Source organism: Podarcis tiliguerta (genome assembly GCF_965153285.1).
Source record: "Podarcis tiliguerta genome assembly, chromosome: 9".
NCBI lineage: Eukaryota > Metazoa > Chordata > Lepidosauria > Squamata > Lacertidae > Podarcis > Podarcis tiliguerta.
Genome location: NC_139542.1, coordinates 50,462,618 through 50,486,684, shown reverse-complemented (window position 1 = coordinate 50,486,684; position 24,067 = coordinate 50,462,618). Strand labels below are relative to the sequence as shown.

General features: G+C 42.6%; 1 long non-coding RNA gene across 1 annotated transcript in view; it reads right to left on the bottom strand.

Annotated features, from left to right (window-relative positions):
- LOC310657414 overlaps positions 1 to 7,843 on the bottom strand; it is a 75,107-nt gene extending 67,264 nt beyond the window's left edge. Inside the window, exon 1 of the long non-coding RNA XR_014501761.1 lies at positions 7,808 to 7,843. This is a non-coding gene — a long non-coding RNA (uncharacterized lncRNA). The remainder of the gene's footprint in view (positions 1 to 7,807) is intronic.
- Positions 7,844 to 24,067: the final 16,224 nt, after the last annotated feature.

Sequence of the window (24,067 nt, the reverse complement as noted above, 5' to 3'; positions counted from 1 at the left end):
GAAACCTCTGCTGGATGTTGACATTCTGACTGCATTCTCTGTGACCACACTGATGGTGGTGGGAAGCGTATTTTAGATCCCTGCAGCAATGAATGTGCACTCAGCCAGAGAGGTGTGTCTCTGCTGGGGTCACAGGTAGTCCTGGCATATATGGACAACAGGGGTCCCTGATGCAGTCAAAGTTGTGGAAGTTGAAATGAGTCTTAGTATTATATCTAGCTGACACATTTCTAGACTGTCCTTCAACTGATCTTCACAGAGTAGTGTGCAGTTTTTGATAATACACAGAATAAAATTTCAATGATAAAACTGCGAAACCACAATAATGTGGAAATGCTTGCAAGCAGCCCAACACGCAACCATCAGCAATCATTTAGTCCTATTATAAGCCACCAAAGACCAGGAAGAACAAATAAAATCTCCAGTTGGTAATGGAAATATATCAATGAGGAAGAAATGCAAATCTCCACTGAGAGGGAATTCCACAACCATGGCACCACAACTGTGTCACACTCGTGGTGCAGGGCTGCATCTCTATTATTTGTGCTGTTATAAACATTAATCACCCATCCTTCATTTGCCATAACAATATGCAAGGCCAGTGCTATTTTTCTAGGAAAAGAGGTGCTGGAACTCACCATGAACACCTCCCTCGTTCTTTTAGAATAGCAATGGTAGCACCTGAGAAGTGCTGGAACTAAGTTTTGGGGAGTTCCAGATGAAAAAAAGTCCTGTGCAGGGCATTTCTCTCCCTCCCTCCCTCTCTCTCCCCCCCCCTCTCTCTGTCACACACACACAAAACCCTAAAGTGCCCAGTTGGGTCTGCAACAGGTGAAAAAGCATGTTGAACGCCTGCCAGAATAATAATGACTTGACGGCATGGCAAAAAGCCCACAGAGAAATGGCCCACCTCTGGCAGGAAGTTCCATCGCCTGGGTGAAGCCATGCAGAAAGCCTCCTCCTCCTTTTTGGGGTTTACACATTGGAACCCATGGTGGAAGAAGCCTCTGCAGCAACACAGGGGATGCTGGAGATTATGACTGGGATGAGATGCTGGGAAAGAGGAGCAGGTACCAGCATTCTGATATTGCCCATTCTTTGATTAAGAAGTCCTGTGGATACAAGGGAGGAAGAATATTCATTTGAAGGCAACATTAAATACTCTTTCTGAGCTGGGTTATACCAGGAAAAAAAACATTTTCTTATACCTCTTGATTCTCTTGCTGCTTTTGCCCTCACCTGCAGAAATTACACTTAATAATAATAATAATAATAATAATAATAATAATACATTTTTATTTATATCCCGCCCTCCCCAGCCGAAGCTGGGCTCAGGGTGGCTAACAACAATGAAAATAATCCAACATTCTAAAAACATTCATTATAAAATAAATTAAATTATCTTATCTTAAGGGCCCCATTACAGTTGTAGTTATAGTTATTGAGAGGAGTTTCACCAAGATGGATTTAACCAATACTCCAATCAAGATTATAATAACGTGGCTGGACAATATGAATATATTTTATACTTAGAACAGAATCCCTCGGTTTGGAACAATCCTAGACTTAAAACTACAGATAGATCTTGCTTGAACTTCTATCCTCCTCCCCACCAGAAAATAACCAAGATGTTCTTGCCATCCTTTCCCTTTCTATCATATTCAGATCACTTCCATGGGGATGTGGAAAAACTTATTTTGGATCTGAAGTTCAAACTTTCACTTTTCCCATAATAATATGTGAACCAAAACAGAGCTCTTCTTCAAAATCCGCACTGCTCTGAATTTTGTGATGCAACTCTCCAAACAAATAGTGTTTAACAGTATGCATATATTATGGCATGGTGTGCATAAAAATGCAACTATTAGTGAAATGCATTATATTCAGAGGAATTGCTTGCAAAAATGTGTATACTGTATTAGGAACAACAGCATACAATAATGTGTCTATTAGGAGAAATCTGCACTAAAATGCTAGTGAAATTTCAAGAGGACTTTAAAGAATTAATAAATCCCAAACTGAAGTAGAAACGTGAAGTAGAAACTTGAAGTAGAAACTTGAAACTTAGAGAAATCTAAATTGACAGATTTGTCTATCTTTGCTGCTCAATCACACATTTAGCTGGAGACTTAAGCTACTCCTATAACTTCACAATAGCTGCATCTCACCGTAAATGCATTTAGTTAGTACGGAACATTGGCTTCTGTATATTGCAAGTTATTGTGAGAAAATTCCTAACCCCCACTTGATTCTCTCAGGCTAAGCAGTATTCTCGAGGCACAAATTACCATCCAGACTAAATAATGGCAGAAAATTCTGGCCTCTGTTCAAACATCCAATATTGGCTGCAAGCTAAAATTAATTCAAATTAATCTGCTCCACAGAATTTATTGGGCCTCTCCACATCACCTAACGTATTAGATTGCCAAACACATACTCTCTGGCAATGTAATTTCCCGTTGGGGAGAAGAGGATGCAAGATATGTAATCTTGTCCTAAGGTCTAATTATACCTTAGCTAAAACAGGTGCATGTGTGTTTTTGTGTGGGATATGATGAAGGTTTTCATCAACGGAAATGTGAACTTCTGCTTCCATACTAATATGGATAATGGGTAATGGAGGAAAAATATTGGGTGGGGGTGGGCGTGCAGCAGCTATCATTACACACTCCAGAAGGTAGCACCTCTTCACTGTGAATGCCTCCCCACCACTGCCAAGATGAGAGATCCTGAGTAAAGGCCATGCAGTAAAGGAAAGGCATAATGCATCCCTAGTGATACTTGAAAAGCTTTTGGAGTGTAGCTGCTTCTTACTGTCCCTTTTTGCTAGTGGCAATGCAGGCTCCAATACTTTGGCCACCTCATGAGAAGAGAAGACTCCCTGGAAAAGACCCTGATGTTGGGAAAGATGGAGGGCACAAGGAGAAGGGGACGACAGAGGACGAGATGGTTGGATAGTGTTCACAAAGCTATCAGCATGAGTTTGACCAAACTGGGGAGGCAGAGGAAGACAGAAGTGCCTGGCGTGCTCTGGTCCATGGGGTCATGAAGAGTCGGACACGACTAAACAACAACAACAACAATGCAGAACTGCAAGATTATTTTTAATACATCTCCTTTCAAGAGCAGCTGAGTTTAGGCTGTATGTTTCTTTTTGTATTCTCTCTGAACGCAATGGCAACAGCATTACAGTCAGGGCTGCAGTACTCTTCTGCGCAGAGTCTGCAAGTCCTGACAAGTACTGCTAACCATGCAACAAACCAAAGAATTGCCAAGCATGCAGACATTAGAAAGCAAGCATACTACAGCACTGAGCAGGCTTCAAAAGTGTAGATGAATACAGACATGGAAGAAAGTCAATTATGCTGTGTTTGCCTTTGCCTCACAACACACTGTTGGACCTCATCCATTCTTGGACTATCTCACTGTGCTATACCTCAGTTTCTCCTAAAGACCCTACATAGCTAGATCGTTTTGATATCTGACTGCTACCACACCAGCCTAGACTTTGCCAGGTGGCACTGTGGTCTAAACCACCAAACCTATTGGGCCTGCAGATCATAAGGTTGGTGGTTTGAATCCACGCGACGGGGTGAGCTCCCGTTGATTTTCCCCAGTTCCTGCCAACCTAGCAGTTCGAAAGTATACAAGTGTGAGTAGATAAATAGGTACTGCTGTGATGGGAAGGTAAATGGTGTTTCCGTGCACTCTGGCTTCCGCCACAGTGTTCCATTGTGCCAGAAGCGGTTTAGTCCTGCTGGCCGCATGACCTGCCAAGCTGTCTGTGGACAAACATCAGCTCCCTCGGCCTGAAAGCGGAGATGAGCGCCGTACCCCATAGTTGAATTTGACTGGACTTAACCATCCAGGGGCCCTTTACCTACCTTTTAACTTTATATACATAAAAATGTAAGGGTGTCATTGTGCAGCCTCTATTGGAGGATTAGTAGTGCACATCACAATCCTGGATTTGCATGAAGTCAGAGTGCAGCCCCAGTTAGAGGACTGGAGTTGATTTAATATTTGTACTCTTCTTTTCCAATGACAAATGTTGACCTCAGAGTGGCTCACAGTAATCACAACAGCATTTAAAAAACAACAAACATTGCAATCACTATACTATCAACCACATTAGCATATAAAGCAAACAGAAACATTAATCAAAACAATTAATACAATTCAATCAAGTCATAGTGCCTTATGGCAATCCTGGATTTGCATGAAGTCAGGATGAGGGAGGGGAACAAGAGAGAAGGCAGGTTGCACAACAGCAGAGGAAAGGTGTAGTTTTAAATGACAGCAGAAGTTTGAATAAAACAGGGAGGGACACATAAGAAAATTGAGGTGTTGCAAAACAACAGAAATTAGAGAAAAAGCAGCATGGAGGAGACACAATGTATGGGAGTAGGAAGATGCAAGAGGTTCCCATGGGGGTTGTTTGTATGCAGAAGGGATGCACAAAAGGAAGATACATGTGGATGAAGATAAAAATGGGTGCAAAGTGGGGCTGCAGACTAGATTAAAGAAGTGGCTTCAGAAATGGGGTTGGGAAGGTGAAAAGTGAGTTTAGTGGTTGCATGGGGTGGGAAGAGAAAGCTGTAGAGGGTTAATTTGGGGATGGCAGGGGAGTTGGCTAGTGGAGCGAGCAGGGGTGCAGCCGTACATATGTATGTTTGTGTGTGTGTGTGTGTGTGCATTTATAGTGAAAACCCACCTTATGAAAGAGCTGGGCTTCAAATGTGGTGGAGGACTCACTGTTCTGTGCTTCCCCCTCGCCCCATGCTTTCATAAATATTTTCATATAATTGAACACTCAAATCTATTTCATTTCCTGATTTTAGTGAAATATAATTTACAACCAAAGATTGCATTTCCTGTGAAGTTCCTATCGATCCAGCGCTGCTGGTCTATTGGTGACTCACTTCACATTTATAAGAAGATACTATTCTTATATTACTCATATCCTCAACTGAGGTGTGAGCTCATAACAATAACAACAAGGAACCTAGCCAGCTTTTCCAGGGAGGCTGGCATACTTCAGTCCTGACCAGCCTACATAAGGTTTCAGTTAGCTCTAGCTGCCCACAGAGACAAGATAACTTGTGGCTGCCTTAGCATAGCCCTTTGGAGCTGTCCAAGATCCTGTATTCTCTCTGCTTGACTCAGACTGGGGACTGGGCAGTGCCTGTTTTCCCTATGAGTCTCAAGTGCCCACAGAACTGGTCACTCTTAGAATCACAGAATCATAAATTGTAAAGTTGGGAGGGACCACCAGGGTCATCTAGTTTAATCCCCTGCAATGCAGACCACCATTTTTGTGGCTTGAGAGCCCGCAGCATGTATGTTGCATTCCTACATAATTTTGGGCCAGTTCTGGATAACAGTCCACCTTCTTTTTTATTTTAAAAATAATTTTATTTATAATTTTTCAACTAATAAACAGTTTGACAACATTTCAAATTTAGAAAGCAATCATTCCTCCTACAACTTCTCCTCCCTCCCCTCCATGGTTCCCTCAAATTTTCAATTTATGTTGCATATTATAGTTACTGTATTCTATACCTTTAACTTATCTCACAATAAATACAAAAAATCACCAACACTGCTGTTCTTACTCAAATCCTATTTCAGCAGCCATTCTTCTTGGGTAGGTACCACCTAAACACACCATTTTTGTGTGTATAATATTTGTGCTGCCATTGTTGTGTAAAGAAATAGATTCATCTGTTTGGGGGGGGGGGAATTTCTGCTTCAGTTATCCCTAGTAAAGATGCTTCTGGTCTTTTTGGGAAAGTTGCCTTAAATATCTTTTTCAACTCATTATAAATCAACTCCCAAAAGTCCTTAGCTACTTTGTTACTCATTTGTAACATGAGTCTTCTACTTCTTTACATTTCCAACAAAGATTTGAAGTTGGTTTATACAGTTTGGATAATTTACTTGGTGTTAGGTACCATCTATATATCATTTTCATAAAATTCTCCCTCAAGGTATGACATACTGTGAATTTCAACCTGAATTTCCACAACTTTTCCAGTGATTCTAATGTTGTGTCCCACATGCCTAGCCCAATGGACCACAGTAGATTTAACCATTTCATCTTTGGTTTGCCATTCTAACAATAACTTATACATCCTTGATATCACTATTACTCTATTTTTTATTAGTTTGATTTCAAATTGAGAACTTTGCTCATCAAAGCAACACTTTTTATCACATGTGAACAATTCATTCACATTCATTCAGGTGGTTGTAATGCAACCAGCTCGTTACCCAATTTCTAATATCATCAAACTTTTTCAGTTTTACATATTTTTCTGTAAAATCTAATAGGTCTCTGTATATTATTGCATGTTCAATTTCTTCTGGGAAATTGTTTCTATAGGTGAAAACCACATCTTTACGGCTGACATTCTACCCAATAGTGATAATTTCACCCTTCCCCATATTTTCAAGTTCCTTCTAACCTTTTTCCATACTACGACATAATTATCTTGGAATATATTGGGATTCTTAGCAATCAGCCTTACACCAAAGTATTTAATTTTTTTTCTCAATCTTTATTCCACTTAACACTCCTAGTTCCGCTTTTAACTGTGGTTCTTAACTGCACCACAGTTAAGAACTCCACCTTCTTTTGAAGAAACATTGCTGGTACTCTCACCTCTCAAACATCTCCCTAATTTCAACCTGTGCTTTATGGCAACAAGGGTGTAAATTGAAGCTTGATTTTGTTAACACAAATAAAAGACATAGTCATTTGCAGCCTAAAGACATCTAAAACCACATCTGTTCAAACACAAGTTTCTTGTTCTGCAGTGGGTCTCTTGAATAAAAAGAGAGAGAGATCCTGCATTTATTGCAAGTAATGGCTTTATATTGTGTGTCCTTGAAAGCTCTTGGAGTTAAATACCAGTTAGGATCGCAAGATGGCTACAATTGGTATTAGAATAGAATCATAGAATCATAGAGTTGGAAGAGACCACAAGGGCCATCAAGTCCAACCCCCTGCCAAGCAGGAACACCATCAGAGCACTCCTGACATATGGTTGTCAAGCCTCTGCTTAAAGACCTCCAAAGAAGGAGACTCCACCACACTCCTTGGCAGCAAATTCCACTGTCAAACAGCTCTTACTGTCAGGAAGTTCTTCCTAATGTTTAGGTGGAATCTTCTTTCTTGTAGTTTGGATCCATTGCTCCGTGTCCGCTTCTCTGGAGCAGCAGAAAACAACCTTTCTCCCTCCTCTATGTGACATCCTTTTATATATTTGAACATGGCTATCATATCACCCCTTAACCTCCTCTTCTCCAGGCTAAACATGTCCAGCTCCCTTAGCCATTCCTCATAAGGCATCGTTTCCAGGCCTTTGACCATTTTAGTTGCCCTCCTCTGGACACGTTCCAGTTTGTCAGTGTCCAAAGTGTATTGCTGCTCGAGTTCACTACTTTTGCATGTCTCTGTGTGTAACAAAGCAACAAACACTACACCTATTCTTAGCTCACTGAGGGTGCAATCTCATCCATGTTTCTTGAGATGTAGGCCATATTCAGTTCAATAGGAAATACTGCTATGAAAGTGTGTACGGGATTGCAGCCTGAAGCACTTGTTCCAGTTCTCCCTATTAGCAGCACAGAATTCTTATAACACTGTTATCCCACAGCACACATTGCACTTCAGCGCTGAAACAAGCCTTCAAAAATTAATTCAAAACCTTCTCTATGGTGGCACCTGATCTCTGGAATGTTTTCCCCCACCCCAAATTTGAGAGGCTCTATCTATAGTGTGTTTAAAATACTGGAAACGTACCTTTTTGTCTAGGCATTTCCTGGTTGTTGATTGCTGGGTTGCACAGCTGGACTGAACTACTGTTTGTTCTGTACTATTCTTAGTATTTTTGATGCTTTTATCTGCTGGTTATTTGTTATATATAGCTTGCACCCTGCAGAGGTCACTTCAGTGCTGCTAACACAGCATTTTGACTTCCTCCCAGAGGCACACTCCATTGTCTCTCAAGACAGATGAATGCCAACAACAGCAACAGGAAGCAGTCTGTAAGTTGACTAAATAAATAATAATAATCACAGTTACCGTATTTTTCGCCCTATAGGACGCACCGTCCCATAAGGCGCACCTAGTTTTTTTGGGGGGAAATAAAGGAAAAAAATTATTTCCCCCCCAGGCGCGGGGTTGGGGAAGCCCGAGCTTCCCCCGACCCCAGCCCCCAAACAGGCAGCTCTCTGCAAGCCGTGGGAGCCCAGTGCTGGCTCCCGCTGTTAGCGGAGAGGTCCGCGAAGCCTGGACGCGCTGAGCTCAGCGCCCGCAGGCTTCAGCATGCAGGCAACTCTCCGCCAGCAGCGGGAGCGCTCCCGCTGCTAGCGGAGAGGTCCGCGAAGCCTGGACGCGCTGAGCTCAGCGCGCGCAGGCTTCAGCATGCAGGCACCTCTCCGCCAGCAGCGGGAGCGCTCCCGCTGCTAGCGGAGAGGTCCGCGAAGCCTGGACGCGCTGAGCTCAGCGCGCGCAGGCTTCAGCATGCAGGCACCTCTCCGCCAGCAGCGGGAGCGCTCCCGCTGCTAGCGGAGAGGTCCGCGAAGCCTGGACGCGCTGAGCTCAGCGCGCGCAGGTTTCAGCATGCAGGCACCTCTCCGCCAGCAGCGGGAGCGCTCCCGCTGCTAGCGGAGAGGTCCACGAAGCCTGGATGCGCTGAGCTCAGCGCGCGCAGGCTTCAGCATGCAGGCACCTCTCCGCCAGCAGCGGGAGCGCTCCCGCTGCTAGCGGAGAGGTCCGCGAAGCCTGGACGCGCTGAGCTCAGCGCGCGCAGGCTTCAGCATGCAGGCACCTCTCCGCCAGCAGCGGGAGCGCTCTCGCTGCTAGCGGAGAGGTCCGCGAAGCCTGGACGCGCAGGCTTCAGCATGCAGGCACCTCTCCGCAAGCAGCGGGAGCGCTCCTGCTGTTTGCGGAGAGGTCCGCGAAGCCTGCATTCGCCCCATAGGACGCACCCAGATTTCCCCTTCATTTTTGGAGGGGAAAAAGTGCGTCCTATAGGGCGAAAAATACGGTACTTACATACACCCTTATTGGTTTCCCCATAGCACTGCTTTATCTATCGAAAGAGTCATCTATCCATTCATTTAATCAAGAACACCAAGCGTTTGCTTTTAATAAAGTTGCCATGGTAGGTAGGCATCATTTTCCTAGAACAAATTCTAACCCTAAAGTAGAATATTTGCAACAAGAGCAGTCATATTACCAATAATGTTAAACAATGAAAACGCAAAATTCCTTTCTCTCCATTAATTTCATCCCTGATCTTATGACAGTGCTCCAGTTCTTCATTCTATTTAGTTCTATTCTCAGTTGGCCATAAGCACAAGTAAAACATTTGGCCTACAGTCTTTAACTTTCCAGTGAGGTCAGTCCTATTTATAGAGACTGTTTTTGTGACAGACAAATGGAAATGTTTTAGGAATCCATTGTTGCTATTGTAAAAAGTTCACATGAACCGCTCTTCCAATTAGACTAATAGTTCACCTAATCCAATATCCTGACTGTGACAACTGACCATGCCAGGTGCTCCAAAGGTACATTGAAGGCCATTCTTCACATGAGGCCATTCTTCACATAAAGCAAACATTCTTGTGTGGCAGCCACACAAGTTCAGCAGCAACACTGAAAGTCTGGATTTCTAAACCCATATACTAGGGAGTGGGATTTCCTACCCAAGTAAAACTGTTTGAGATTGCACTGCACAGAACTTCGGTGGCTGTGCTTAGAAAACCATGATCTGAAATACCACACAGACATGGCTATCTGTCCTTTCCGATGAGGGAGCTTGTACATGTTCAGGCGTCCATATCTCAGGGGTTTCTCATTGTATATGGCACAAAGTACTTTCTTGATCCTTGAGGCCAACAGCAGGCGCTTAATGGATTGCTCCCATCTTTCTCATTTTTGCTTTTGTGCTGACTAACCAAATTATTTAGTGGATGTTTCCCTTGAACAAGAACCAGGGAGAAGGCAATCCATGCATTCCTCTCACTATATGGCAAAAAAATAAACTCAAGCAAGGCTCAGTTGTAATCTAGGGAAAGGAAGTCAGTGAATGACACATACATCAACAATAATGAGAATGCTCAGCTAAATGAATCATGAGTATATTGTGTCATATATAATCACTGACAAGGCAGAGCAGCAGGGAGAACAATATTTTATCGGATGCAAAGAGTTTTGCACAGTATTTAATCATAAAAGCACCGTACAAAGGGGTTTCCCTGTGATCAACAGATCCTTTCATCATTAAGTGACATGTTATTCATAGGTTAAACAGCCAAAGGTAAAATGCTTCCAGATAACTCTCTTTTTTGGGGTCTCAGTGGGCTAGATTCAACTCCATAGTTTTGCTAGCAGGACCCTCTCCTCTCCCCATCCGCCTCCACTGGTCAACTCCCTTGGCAATGCCCCCCCCCCAGCCAGGATTGGCTAATTGACGAGGCTAGGTGGGAACCTCCAGGTATCCAGCTTGGGGGGGGGCAGCGAAGCCAGCTACCTTGCCGGAGGTCTAGTAGTCTCCAAGGGGTTGCTGCGCACGACCATGCAAAAGCTGCCTCCAGTTAATACGGGGAGCAGACAAGTGGAGAGAATGTTTGTTTTAGCACTACATTGGATTACAATATTTCAATGTGTGTTTTTTTAATAATTGGTGAACAGCATCTTTCATGCTGGTTTATCTTCTGAAATGACCTGTCCTGATCATTTCAGAAGACACCCCTTTCAATATGACTCATTTGGCTTATGGGTTTGGATGTTCAAGCCCAAACCAGTGTGTGTGTGTGTCCTCACAATGAAGAATAATAAAGCTGTAAGATGAAATTTAGGATGAATCTTCTACAGCAGGGACAGATGTAGCCCGTCAGAGGTTATTGGAATCCACTCCTAATAGCACTAGCCACCAGATCCAATCGTTAGGGATGATGGGAGTTGTGGTCCAACAACATCCAAAGGGTTATATGTTCTTCATCCCTGTGCTTTTGAGTTTATTGAAAATGAAAATCATTTGAGTTCTCCCCTCCATTTGCCCAAGTCTACCTACTGTGATTGACAACTGAGTAGGGAGGCGGGAAGATGTGAATCTGAATTTCCCTCACAAATAATCACTATACTTAAACATGGTAGCAGATCAGATAACCTGGTTACAGTGGATCATTTTAAGTAGATGTTTACAGAATTATAGCAAGCGTTATATCCATATGGATTAAGGTTTCATGTATTCCAGGGTTTGTGAAGCGTTTGGATTTTTAGTGGGAACCGCCTCAGGGTTCATGTTAGGTCATGGACTGTTTACATTGCAAGAAAGCCTTGAAGATTTTGGTCAGAGTGGAATGATATTACAGTGGTTTTGTGGGTTCTTTGTGTGATGCCTGGGAACTTGCTGAACAACAACAGGATTTCAGATTAACAACACATGAACCAGATGGTTGGGCTAATATGCAATCTTAAACATAATGAGAGAGATCTGTTTTATTTGTGATAATTAGAATGAGGATTTAATGAGTAACTAGGAGTTTTTCTTCTTTTGATTACTTATTATTTTCAAGGAACAAAATAATTTTATGTTGTATTGAGAAAGTACTTAGTTTTGGAGCAGAAATGGTCTGGTCTGAGTATAATTATGTGTTTTTATTTTATTTTAGAAAGCCATGCAACAAAGAGTTTTCTAATTGCTGCCTCAGTATCTGAAGACAGGCATGCCCACCCTGCAGCCCTCCAGATGTTTTCACCTACAACACCCATGATCCCTAGCTAACAGGACCAATGGTCAGGGATAATGGGAATTGTAGTCTAAAACATCGGGAGGGCCGAAGGTTCGGGGTGCCTGATTTAGGATGAGAAAACATAGGTTCAGTCCTTAAAATGCCAGGCTGATAACTGTCTGCTCACTGGTGACAAACTTCCTTATCCATTTACAGTTCAATCATTTTCAAGTCTACTCGGAAGTAAGCCCCATCCAGTTCAATAGAAGTTAAACTTGAATAGGTGTGTTATAGCCTATACACAGTTATGTAGGAGTGGGGATGGAGAATAAATATAATTCAGTTTGCAAACCGATCTAATTCAAAAATAAATAAATCACACTTTCTGAAACAATACATGAGCTGAAACATAGACATTCTACAAAATTTGCAATTCTCTGAATTTTGCAGTGAAATTCTCAACAAAGTAATGTGAACGAAAATGCATGTGGTAGGTTAAAGTGTCCATATTTTTGACATACATTAGACAAATACCATAAAAGTGCATTATATAAGGGGAAAATAATCTGCAAGAATGTGTATATCAGGAGAAATTCACTCTAACATGCTGATGAATTGTCAAGAGGGCTTTAAGACCAAATCACAAACTGATGTGGAAATGTGGAGAAATGAACTTAAGATTAGAAAAGTGAGAAACCAAGCATGACACAGTCACCCATCTCTACCTCAGAGTAAGTCCCATTGAACTCAGTGGGCTTACTTCTGAATAGTCAGGAAGCCTCATAAATTCCCAATCCACACTGAAATACAACCTGAATATTCCATCTTCTCTTCTCTCTCCAAATACCATTGTGGATTATAGCAATATAAAACTAATAATGTCATGCAATGGGTCTCTGCTTTTCCTATCCCTTACAATCATGGCTGGGATTTAGGAACCCTTTATAGAATTTAGCCACCTGTTCACTGTTCCAAATTCCTATCAAACAATGGTGCTGGTGCTTCCATACAACACATATGCGAAGCTTAAAGAGTTTACTTGTTGCACAGAAGTTTAGGTGCCAATTTTTGCTTTTTGAATAAACTTCTCTATTTGTGTAAGCAGCTCCTCTCTTTTTTGTAATCAGCATGATAGCACTATTTTCTTTTTGAAACTTGACATGGATCCTATGATATTGTATTTTGAGTGCTATCATTGGCATCTCATTAAAAGGATAGAAACAGCTTTCTCATGTAGCAAAGCAATAATTGATTGATCATCTCAAGTAGAGCATCTGTGGAGGTGCTGTTAGTCTTAATGTTGAACCCCTCAGCATCCCCAAATCTATCTTGTTAACAAGCCCCTGCTGTGGGATCTTTTCTAATAAGTGGTCCTTCGCTTTTAGCTTTGAATTGGCTCTGAGCCCTGCTGCATCACAGGTAGCAAGTCATTCTCAGATTGCCTCGGCCAGTGCTAAGACAGCCATGATATTATGCTTCATTACAAAAGCACAGCAGGCCTATAAATGAATGCAAACAGGGCATAAGGGTAAGTTTACAAATGCACGTTTATTCTTTGATGTCTCCAACCTCAAGTGACAATCTTGTCATGTGCAACAGTTGGTGCAGAAAGCCACTCCCAGGCATCCAGTTTAGCAAGGAAGCACTCTACCGCTGGGATGGTGTGCATCTCTCGGATGCGGGTAACGATATTTGGCTGGCGGACATTTTTCAAGGCATTAGGGATTGGTTACAGGTCTGAGGGTATTGGCGGCGAGCCTTGCTCGGGTGGCGGTAGGCATTGGCCGGGGGTATTGTTATGCAAATGAGGTTGGAGGGGAGGAGCGCCATCACCTCCCCTAAATCTTGAAGGGTAGTTCGTTAAAGGACTCCGAGGGGCGTCGCCTCGTCCGAAACCTACGGAGGCTAGGGCCTAAAGCGCGCTCCCGAGCGGTAACCCCTTGGGGAGCGCCCTAGGGATGTGCATCTCGGGGGGCTCCCCCTGTTGGTGCTTAACCCTTCCCGGTTAGACCGGATAGTCTGTTAGGGCCAATGCCTAAAGCCAATACCTCTCTTACCTGTAATCAATAAAGTTGTGGCCATTTTCACCCATTAACTTAAACTCTGTTGTCCGGTGTCTTTATTTACTCTTACTGTGGGTGGGGGCGGGTATTGCCACGCAAAAGGTTTTCATGTTGTCTCACCTCGTTGCTCAAAGCCAGGATTGGAGAGGCAGCTCACAGATTCAGTTGTCAGTCTTCAAGTGATACTCCTATGCATGCATTTCTCCTATACAGTGGTACCTCGAGTTACAAACGCCTCAGGTTACAAACGCTTCAGGTTGTAACCTGGAAGAGTTACCTCGGGTTGAGAACTTTGCCCCAGGATGAGAACAGACATAGTGTGCCTCAGGTTAAAAACAGTTTCAGGTTAAGGATGGATCTACGGAACCAATTAAGTTCATAACTAGAGGTACCACTGTACAAGGGGAATGGCCAAGTGTGCCAACTTGAATAAAATATTGGGGGGCAGATAAGCCCCCTTCATAATCAATCACATGACATGGTGTACACACACCATTTGAATGGCAATGCCCATCAACTTGGGGGGGCAGCCCTCTCAAATATTTTATTGGGGGGGGGGGGACAAAGAACCCTCAGCTCCTAAACATTGGCACCTATGAGAATGGCATGGGAATAGAGTGGGGTTATGCATTTATCCTCATCCCTGACATCACATGTGCTTCTTGGAACAGCAGTATGTTGCATGCAGTTGTTTGTAAGGAAAACTCAGCATTTGAGCTCCTGCTTCTGTGCAAGAACTTAGCACAATCGGGACAACCAGTGTCACAGCTGCAGGAAGGCCCTATCACATGAGCAGGAGGGCGAAGGTTTCCTTACAGACAACAGGCAGTAAGGAAGCATGTGTGATTTGGGGTGGGGCTGAAAGCCTACAGCCACTTCCCCAACAACTTGCCATTGCTCTGCATGCAAATAATGCATTCATAGGGCTGGTCCCTGCCCCCATCTCTCTCACACACACACATTCAGTTAGGTTTTCAGGACAAAAGAGACAGGCTGTCTTGATCTGTGTTGCTTTAGCAGGTCTGGCACACACTGCAGATATGTCCCATGGCAGCCAGAGTGAATCACTGGGATAAAACTGCCTTACATAAACTCATCTAGAGGTTTTTCAGAGAAAGCCTGCCAGATATTTGGCCTTTACAGTCAGCCACTGAAAATAAAAAGAGAAGACAAAATTGTCAGGCAGATGGATTTCATTCATTTTTACTCAGAAAATAGTCCCATTGTATTTCTTGGGGATTTCTCTCTCTCTCTCTCTCTCTCTCTCTCTCTCTCTCACACACACACACACACACACACACACACACACACACACACATATATATATATATATATATGGAAGGATTCCAGCCTTAATCAGTTAATGTTTTCCTCCCAGAATATTTCATAAATGTCTATTCTAATGCCCCCACTCACATTTTTACATTTTCTCAAAGAAAAGAAAAAGGTGAGCCTAAACCCAACTAAGAATTAACTTAAGTTTTAATTCTAAGGTTTTAAAAGTCACTTTTACATGAGGAAACAAGAAAGGACAGCTGTGCAGTTTTGCCCCATGGTACAGGTAGAATAAGTTAGCATTTATACAGCAATCTAAAGCATGGGTGGGAACAATGGCCAAATGTCCCTCTATGTCTCTCTACCTGGCCCTTGGACCTCCCCCAGTCATGCCTACTCTCCTCAGATTGCCAATCCTCAGTAGCCCTGCTTTGTACTTCCCTTGAATGCTTCTGCCCAGCAGAAATGTGTTCTTGAACTCTGTTTGCCTAGATGGAGGGTAGAGAGAGGAGTCTATGCAGAAAGCAGCCTACTATACAAAGATAAGAGTCTCTCACCCATGATATTACACCAGCTGTCAATAAACTATTCTCTCAGTTCAGACCTTTTTTGGCAGCTCTTTCGTTATTCTGATAAACACTGAAGTTTCATTTAAAAACCTCCACCCAGTTTCGAAGTGTCATGCCACATTTTCTAGAACATTTAACAGCTGCTTATGAAAGCACTTCCTAATGATCACAGCTCATCATTCCTGGTGGTAGCAGCCTCTTCCTCCTGTAAAAACAAAACAAAAACCCAGAAGTGCAAAATTCGTAATACAAGTTCAGCATTTACAAGTCTCTTTGTTATTGTAAGCAAAAAGCAGTATATACAACTCTTCTAATTAAAAGAAACAAAGACATAAAGAAACAGATGTACTTAAAGATTCAAGTAGGGCAGCAACCTTCCCCAAACTGATACTCTCCATATTTTTTAAACTACAAATCCTATAATCTCTGACCATTGAATATTCTGTTTTGGGCTCATGGGAATTGTAGTCCAAAACACCAAGCTAGTATCAAGATTATTAACATTTTGAGATGTTTTAAAAGTAGAGCAATCTGATATTAAGGCGGATTAAAGAAATACAATAAACATATGGGACTTTTCTTACTTGAAGGGCACAAAAACAGAGGCAACTGTTACCCCATACTTTTTCTCTGAAGATTTAAGATCGTCTTGGCTTTGAGAAAGTTCTACCTAATCCTTAGATTTTATAGAAGTCAGTAGTCAAGCCAACACTGGGAAACAAGGGGCAGATCAAAAAAGTTCAGGGTGCATATGTGTTTGTAAGAATGCACTGATGCCCTTTTCACCCAGTATTCTTCATATGCAACACTGTTCCCATTCTGCTGCAGCCTGCCTTCTGCACAAAACTATGTAACTTGCTTTACTGTCCAGTATTGTAAAATTCCATAATCTACATATTTTACGTTGCCATTATATTATTCTACCACAATAAAATGGGGTGGGAGGAGAGACATAATCAACTACATATCATTTGCAGACTAAATGCAGCAACAACAGCAAAAACTGATCGTATTTATTGGATTGATTTCCATTCCAGACACGGGACAAATAAGCAAAGATCAACAATTTCTGTTTCCATTAGGATTCACCAGCATTCCTAACTTGTGTATGTATGTGTGCATGCTATGTAATATGCCATCGCATTTAGTGTGAGCACAAATTGGGGTACACTCTTTGAGAAAGCACTATCCTTATTTATCCAGCTGAATATCTATGGCAACTTTTTATGTTCCTTGCATGATAGTCTCACTGCAAAGTTCTTGCTCCGGATCTCAGCTCGACTATGAGTGCACTGAATAGTCAAAGCTAATATTTCTGATCCCAAGCTCCATATTGATAATGCAAGGCTAATACCGGTCTCTCATACAGGGCTTCTGTATGAATCACTTTGAACACCAAGAAACAGGAACTATTATGACAACAATGACTACAACGATGACTCTTACTACTACTTAATAATGATTAATGACCCCTTCTTGTCCTTTAACTACACTCATAAGCAAGTTTATTTTTAATACATGTTTATGGATGAAATGGAGAATCTTATCCATTTTAGGGATTGTGAATGCAAAACTAGTATGGGGAAATTCTTCTGAATCCATCAGTTTGCATCTTGTAATAATGCACATGGTGCCTGTGCCATTTAGGAGTTATCTTGTTGGATATCCTAATCCAGTCTAAGCACAGCCTATGGCCTTCTTTAATTTCAGACATAGATCTCTTTCTGCAGCCACCACCTTTCACCTATGATTGCTATTCCTTTGGCTGTTTGTTGATGCTTCTGGGCTTCAATAACCGACAGACTGGAAAAGGAGCAGTTCACAAATAATGGCATATGAATAATTCAGCGCTAGGCCATAGTACATGAAAATGCAGCAGAAGCAATTGAGTTGTTTGGGTGCATATAAATTGTCAGCCCTGTTAGGCAGGTAAGCTTAAACTCTGGACATTTTTTCCCCTTGCACTGGCCATAGGTAGGGCTAAATGACTGAAGCATTGCAAGACAAATACACATTTTGAAGTGGAAATGTTGCTGGAGAGTGAAAGGGTTAAACAGCACTCCACATATTTATTTATTTTTGCCAATTAAATTTTATTGATTTTCAAAAATAATAATTCAGAATATTGTTTTCTCATTCCAAAGCAACCTCTTTCTTAAGAACTCCACACACCCCCTTTACAAAACCAGCTATCTCAATTTTGTCACCTGCAGTTGTGTGTCGCATTTCGTTCTGACTTTCAGTGTGGCATGCCAAAATGCCAAAAGGCTGCATTTGACATACAACTTGTGCCCCTTTGGAAACTGGAATGATTTGATGCAGTATGGTTCCATGTGAATGTTAGAATTCCTGCTCCATGATTGCAGTCATAGGATTTTTGTCTATCACATGACAGTATGTGTTTTGACTCCACAGAGTGGGAAGTGACGGAGACAGGATGTTCGTGCTACTGTGTTCCGTGAAGTGGGACTATTGTCTTTTGTCCTTTTTCTTTTTGCTGCCTGATGCTAGAGAGAGAGGGAGCCATGTTGCAGTGCTCCGTGTGTGTTTATATGTAAATAAAGTAGATTAGCCAAAATGCTGAGTTGCTGAGGTCTGTCACGCAAGCTGCGAAGACTCTGCGGATCCCTAAGTGTGCCGATGTCTGTTGGCATCGGTCGCTGTGATGTTTGGGCTGAAGAAAGCTTTTGAAGCTCCCAAACGATCGACCAGGAGGGAGAGAACATGCCAGTCAGGCATGTGTCTCTACTAGGGTCCTAGTCGAGTGTAGGATGAGCTCCTGACAGTGAATGCTGTCCTAGACATCTTACCTACATCCAGCCACACACACACACACACACAGCCAGAAGTATGCACAGCAGATAAGAATATAAGAAGAGCCTTCTGGATCATGCCACTGCCCCATCAAGTCCATCATCCTGTTCTCACAGTGGCCAACCAGATGCCTGTAAGAAACCTGCAAGCTGGATTCAGGTACAGTAGAACTCCCCCCCCACCCTCCTGTGGTGTCCAGCAACTGGTATTCAGAAGCATTCCTGCCACCAACTGTGGAGGCAGAGCACAGCCATCATGGTAGCCACAAATGGCCTTCTGAGAGCCAGTGTGGTGTAGTGGTTAAGAGCGGTTGCCTTGTAATCTGGTGAACCGGGTTCGCGTCTCCACTCCTCCACATGCAGCTGCTGGGTGACCTTGGGCTAGTCACACTTCTCTGAAGTCCCTCAGCCCCACTCACCTCACAGAGTGTTTGTTGTGGGGGAGGAAGGGAAAGGAGAAGGTTAGCCGCTTTGAGACTCCTTCAGGCAGTGATAAAGCGGGATATCAAATCCAAACTCCTCCTCCTCCTCCATAATTTTCTTTTAAGGCCATCCAAGTTGGTGGCAAATACTACATCTTCTGGGAGTGAGTTCCATAAGAAGGATTTTATTTTATCTGTCCTCAGTCCTCCAACACTCAGCTACATTGGATGTCCACAGGTTCTAATGTAATGAGAGAGGGAGGAGAAACTGTTCTCCATCCCCATTCTTCACCCCATGCATAATTTTATGAACTTCTATTGTGTCACCTCTTACTTGTCTTCCCTCTAAACTAAGACGTCCCAAAAACTGCAACCTTTCTTTTCATAAGGGCGTCACTCCACCCCCTTGATAATTTCGCTTGCCCTTTTCTGAGACCTTTCCAAACTGCAATATCCATTTTGAGGTGAGGTCACCGCAGTTCAGTTGTGCATCAAGGTAGATCAAGAATAAATGAGCCTCCTGACTCCAAGGGACTTGTGCATCTCCGGCTTAAGATCCCAGTTTCAAAATGCAGGAACCAGCAGAAGCATGTTAGTTAAAGGATACCACAGTCATCATATGTCACTACACCAACACTGTGTTTATTCTCTAATGGCTTTACATAAATATCTTGGGGAGTGGAAGACACAGATGCGAGCTGTAGATGCCCGTGGGGAGAAAAACCTGTCAGCTGTGAATGTGTCACTGCAAAATAGAAAAATACGCCTCCACCCTTCTTTACATATACTCTTCCCCAACCTAAAGTGTTGCATCGTATATGCATATTTTCATAACCAAATGGGAGTAACTTGGATTTTCTTGGCCCACCTTTCTACAGTCAAAGACATGTTCGCTAGAAGATGGTTCTCTCTTTCTCTCTCTCTCTGAAATCATTTTTATTTGATTTTACAAATATAAATTTATAACCATACCAAAGAGATTACTCTGAATCTTGATATTTCCCCACCATCCCCTCCATGGGTCCTATTGTCAACAGTTTCGACTGCATATTATTTTGTAATCTATATTTTATATCTGTCCGTAGTATTTGTTACATTACAAGTGAGATTAAAATCCTGCTAATGTTTTCATCTGCTTACAGTGGTCTCCTAAATAAATTGCAAAGTTTTCCCAATCTTTCTTGAATTTCTTGTCTTCTTGGTCCCTGAGCTTTCCAGTCTGTTTTGCCATTTCAGCATAGCCCAACAGCTTAGTCTACACCTCCACACACACACTTCCTTTATGCTGCTAGGGTCCTCTAACAAAGGAACAGTCATAATGCATATGACTTCACATCTGCTTGATATAGGGAATTTAGCAGCCTATCCATGAGTCCAGAAATCTCATTTCACTCAGTTCTTCTCCACAGTACTTTCCTGTCCCAATTCCCATTTCTGCCCTTCAAGTATGATGTCACTTCTCACCCATAAAAATATGGTACTGCTGAACCCGTGGTTATATAGAGTAGGGGTAGGCAACCTTTTAGTACCCATGTTCTCTTCAGGGCAACCTTGTGGGCTCCAAGTATATGGCCCCCATTAGCACCAGGAAGCATATGTTGATGTGATGTTCATGCTTGATTACATTCATTCATGTATGCAGCTGAAATACAAGCCCAAGGTCATGCAAATACAGGTGCCTTTAGCATGTACAGATTTCATAACAACCTTTAATTCCATTTCCAACCTATAATAAGTTTACCATATACATTGCTTTGACCTTTATTTGCACACCCTCCCCTCTCCCACTCTTTCTCTTTGTCAGTCTACTTTTTCTTTGCTCAGCTTTCTCTTTCCCTCTTTCTGCTTTTTTCATCTCCGCTTAATAAAAGATATCTGTGATGACTGAAAGTCAGATCAGAACTCAAGTGCAGGTTGCAAAACCACTGTGTGAACATTACTGATCTGGAAAATCCATGAGCTGGCTTGGAATTGAACATGGAATTCCTAAAGCCAACACCCTTTCCATGAGACTATATGGATTTAATGCTGCATTATAAGGAATTAAGACAACAAATATAAGAACCTGAAATTTTAACCAGGTCCACTACAGTTCACATCATGCTGGCTAAGGCTTATGGAAGTTGTAGTCCACAACTGAGGGGGTCCATGTTAACTATCCTTGCTCTAAGTTCTAGAAGAGGCTTTAGGATCTTTACAATTACTTGCTACATTCTACTTTTGTTTTTGACATCTTAAAAGTTTAGCATTTTCCTTATCTTCTATTATTTCACACATTTCCCCAGCACATCAGAAGAAAATACTGGATTTCTAGAATATACTGCTTATAGGTTTGCCAAACTAAGATGATCATTGATTAGGATAAGAGAGGAGTTCATCATCAATTTCATAATTAAATTAAATAGTTGCATTGGGACATTTTATTTGGTACTGCACAGACTTTTTATATATTAAAGAAAAAGAGGGAGAAACAAATGAGCCCAAGACAGATTAAAATGACATTTAGGTTTCTTATCTCTGACACTCAGATGGAAGCAAAGCAGGGAAGATTTTATATGATACAGGAATCCTTTGACTGCCCACCTTGAATGCTCAAGTGAACAAAACAAATCTCCATTATATTATAATATAAAACTCAGATGAGAAATAGTTTATCCCTTACTACAATTATCCCATTTCCCCTTCTTAGTAGTGTTAGGATGCTAGTCATAATGAACACCTATTTTCCTACCTCTGACATTCTTACAAAAATGTTTGGTCCAGCACATTACTAGCCAGCTTTTTCTTAGGTGTATGTGGGTGCACTGGGTCCATGGAATGAGCCTATCAATCCTGAAAGAAACAGTACAATATTTCAGACTTTGAAATAATCAGATTGTTTTCCTTCTAAAGCACTCCTTCAGAGGGAGTGTAACCTCATCAAGAGCAAACCACATCCCTCCCATGCAGTCTAGGGAACCACCAACTAATAGTGCCCCAGTCTTACCTGGATTGAGCTTTAGTTTGTTGGCTCTCATCCAGTCCATTACTGAGGCAAGACAATACAGTATATCCACTTGCACACCTGCAGATATCAAGGAGAAGTAGAGTGTCAGCAGCATATTGATGACAACATACTCTAAAACTCTGGATAACCCCACACAGAAGTTTCATGTAGATGTTAAACAGCATAGGGCATAAAACGGAATCCTGTGGAACCTCACACTGAAGGATCCATGAGGCCGAAGAGCACTCCCCAAGCATTACCCTCTGGAAGCAACCGTCCAAAGTAGGGAGGAGTGGCAAAGCCCTAACTGAGACAGCTGCTCCAGAAGGATACCCTGGTTGATAGTACCCAAAGCTCCTGAGAAGTTGAGGAGAATCAACAAGGACACATTTCCCCTATCTATCCCAACAGAGGTAATCATACAGGGTGGCCAGAGTAGTTTCTGTGCCAAAATCGGGCCTAAATCCTGACTGAAGTGAATCTAGAAAATCAGTTTCTTCCAAGAGCTTCTGCCTCTGGTCTGCAACTACCCACTCAAAAGAGGAAACTGCCAGTTAGCAGGTAATTACTTGTTGTTGTTGTTTAGTCGTTCAGTCGTGTCCGACTCTTCGTGACCCCATGGACCAGAGCACGCCAGGCACTCCTGTCTTCCACTGCCACCCGCAGTTTGGTCAGGTTCATGTTTGTAGGTAATTACTTAGATATTTTGAATAATACAGGGGGAGTTTTTTGAGGAGTGTCTCCTCCAAGCAGGCAGGGGCCACCCCCTCTCACAAAGAGACATTAATCACCTCCCTGGCCCAGCCAGCTATTCCCTCCCTGCTCATTTTTATCAGCCAAGAGCAGGGGTCAGCAAACTTACCGCACCTTGGGCCAGTGTCTCCAGCGTTGAATGCGTGGCGGGCTGGAGGGCAGGGGGGTACATGCCCATGCGCACACACTATTTCTGGTGCTCTTCCGGGTCAGAGGAGCACCGGAAATAGCTTGTGCACATGTGCATGGACCTCCTCCAACCTGGATGTGTACCAGAAATAACACTTGCACATGCACAAATAACGCTTGCACATGCGCACAAGCTATTTCTGGTGCTCCTCCAACCTGGAAGTGGGCAGCTGTGCAGCACAGCACTGGTAAGAGCGGGCGGCGGCAGTGGGCGGTGGGGGTTGCCGCAGGCCGGATAAACGAGTCCCTCAGGCCTTATCCAGCCCACGGGCCTTAGTTTGGGTACCCCTGGCCTAGAGGGAAAGGGTCCAGAGCACAAGTGATTGCCCTGACCAGTCATCATTATAATCTCCCATGAAGATTGGCAACTTCTTTTGTTTTTGAGAGTGCCACTAACTTGATCTCCAAAAACTTCTAAAATAATATGAAAAACTATCAAACTCCACTGTGGAGCAGTGAGCATTCTTTTTGCAATTAATTAACTAATTTAAGCACATCTTAGAAACAGTACCATGCTTAGCAGCTGGTGAGAGCTTATTATTTTTGAGGTGGAATTGGCTGATTCTACAGTGTTTATAACCACTGATCTTCTCGCTCCCTTCTCTGCCTGTTGGAAGGAGACAAGCGGCCAAGACAGACGGTCTGAGAGATCATTTTGGAATCTGACATCAGTCACTTCTGACTATCTCTGCTTGGGCTTGGATTAGCTAGCAACTGTCTCCACTTAGGAGCTCAGCCTCTGAATATGAATTGTTTCCCCCACTTCATCCAATTCAGAAACCCTACGGAAGTTAAACAACCCCACTGACCACTGTATTTTTTACTGACCACCAGACAGGAATTTACCTCACTGTTGGTCATGAAGATTTAGTGGGGAAAGCACAAGAGCTGGCAAAAACAAAGTAGTCAGGGATTCAAATGAGCATCCCGCTTGTGGACCTCTCAGAATTTCAAAAGGATTTTCAAATGTCAAATGCAGAAAACGTGTCTTTAAAAAGCGCCTTTATTATTTTTCTCCCTACAATACCACAGCCATAGATGTTTCTTTAATGTCAAGGAGGTATTAAGGCTCTGCACTGTAGAAAATTGCTCACTGGTCGTCTTCCACCCCCATGTACTTTCTGAATTATTGTACCAGAACACAAGGCAGACATTGTATTGGACCACATTTGGTGCCTTTATGACATGTCTGACTTGTTTATTAATAATGGAGATTAAATTAATCCTCCTTGCAATCAGTGGTTTTACT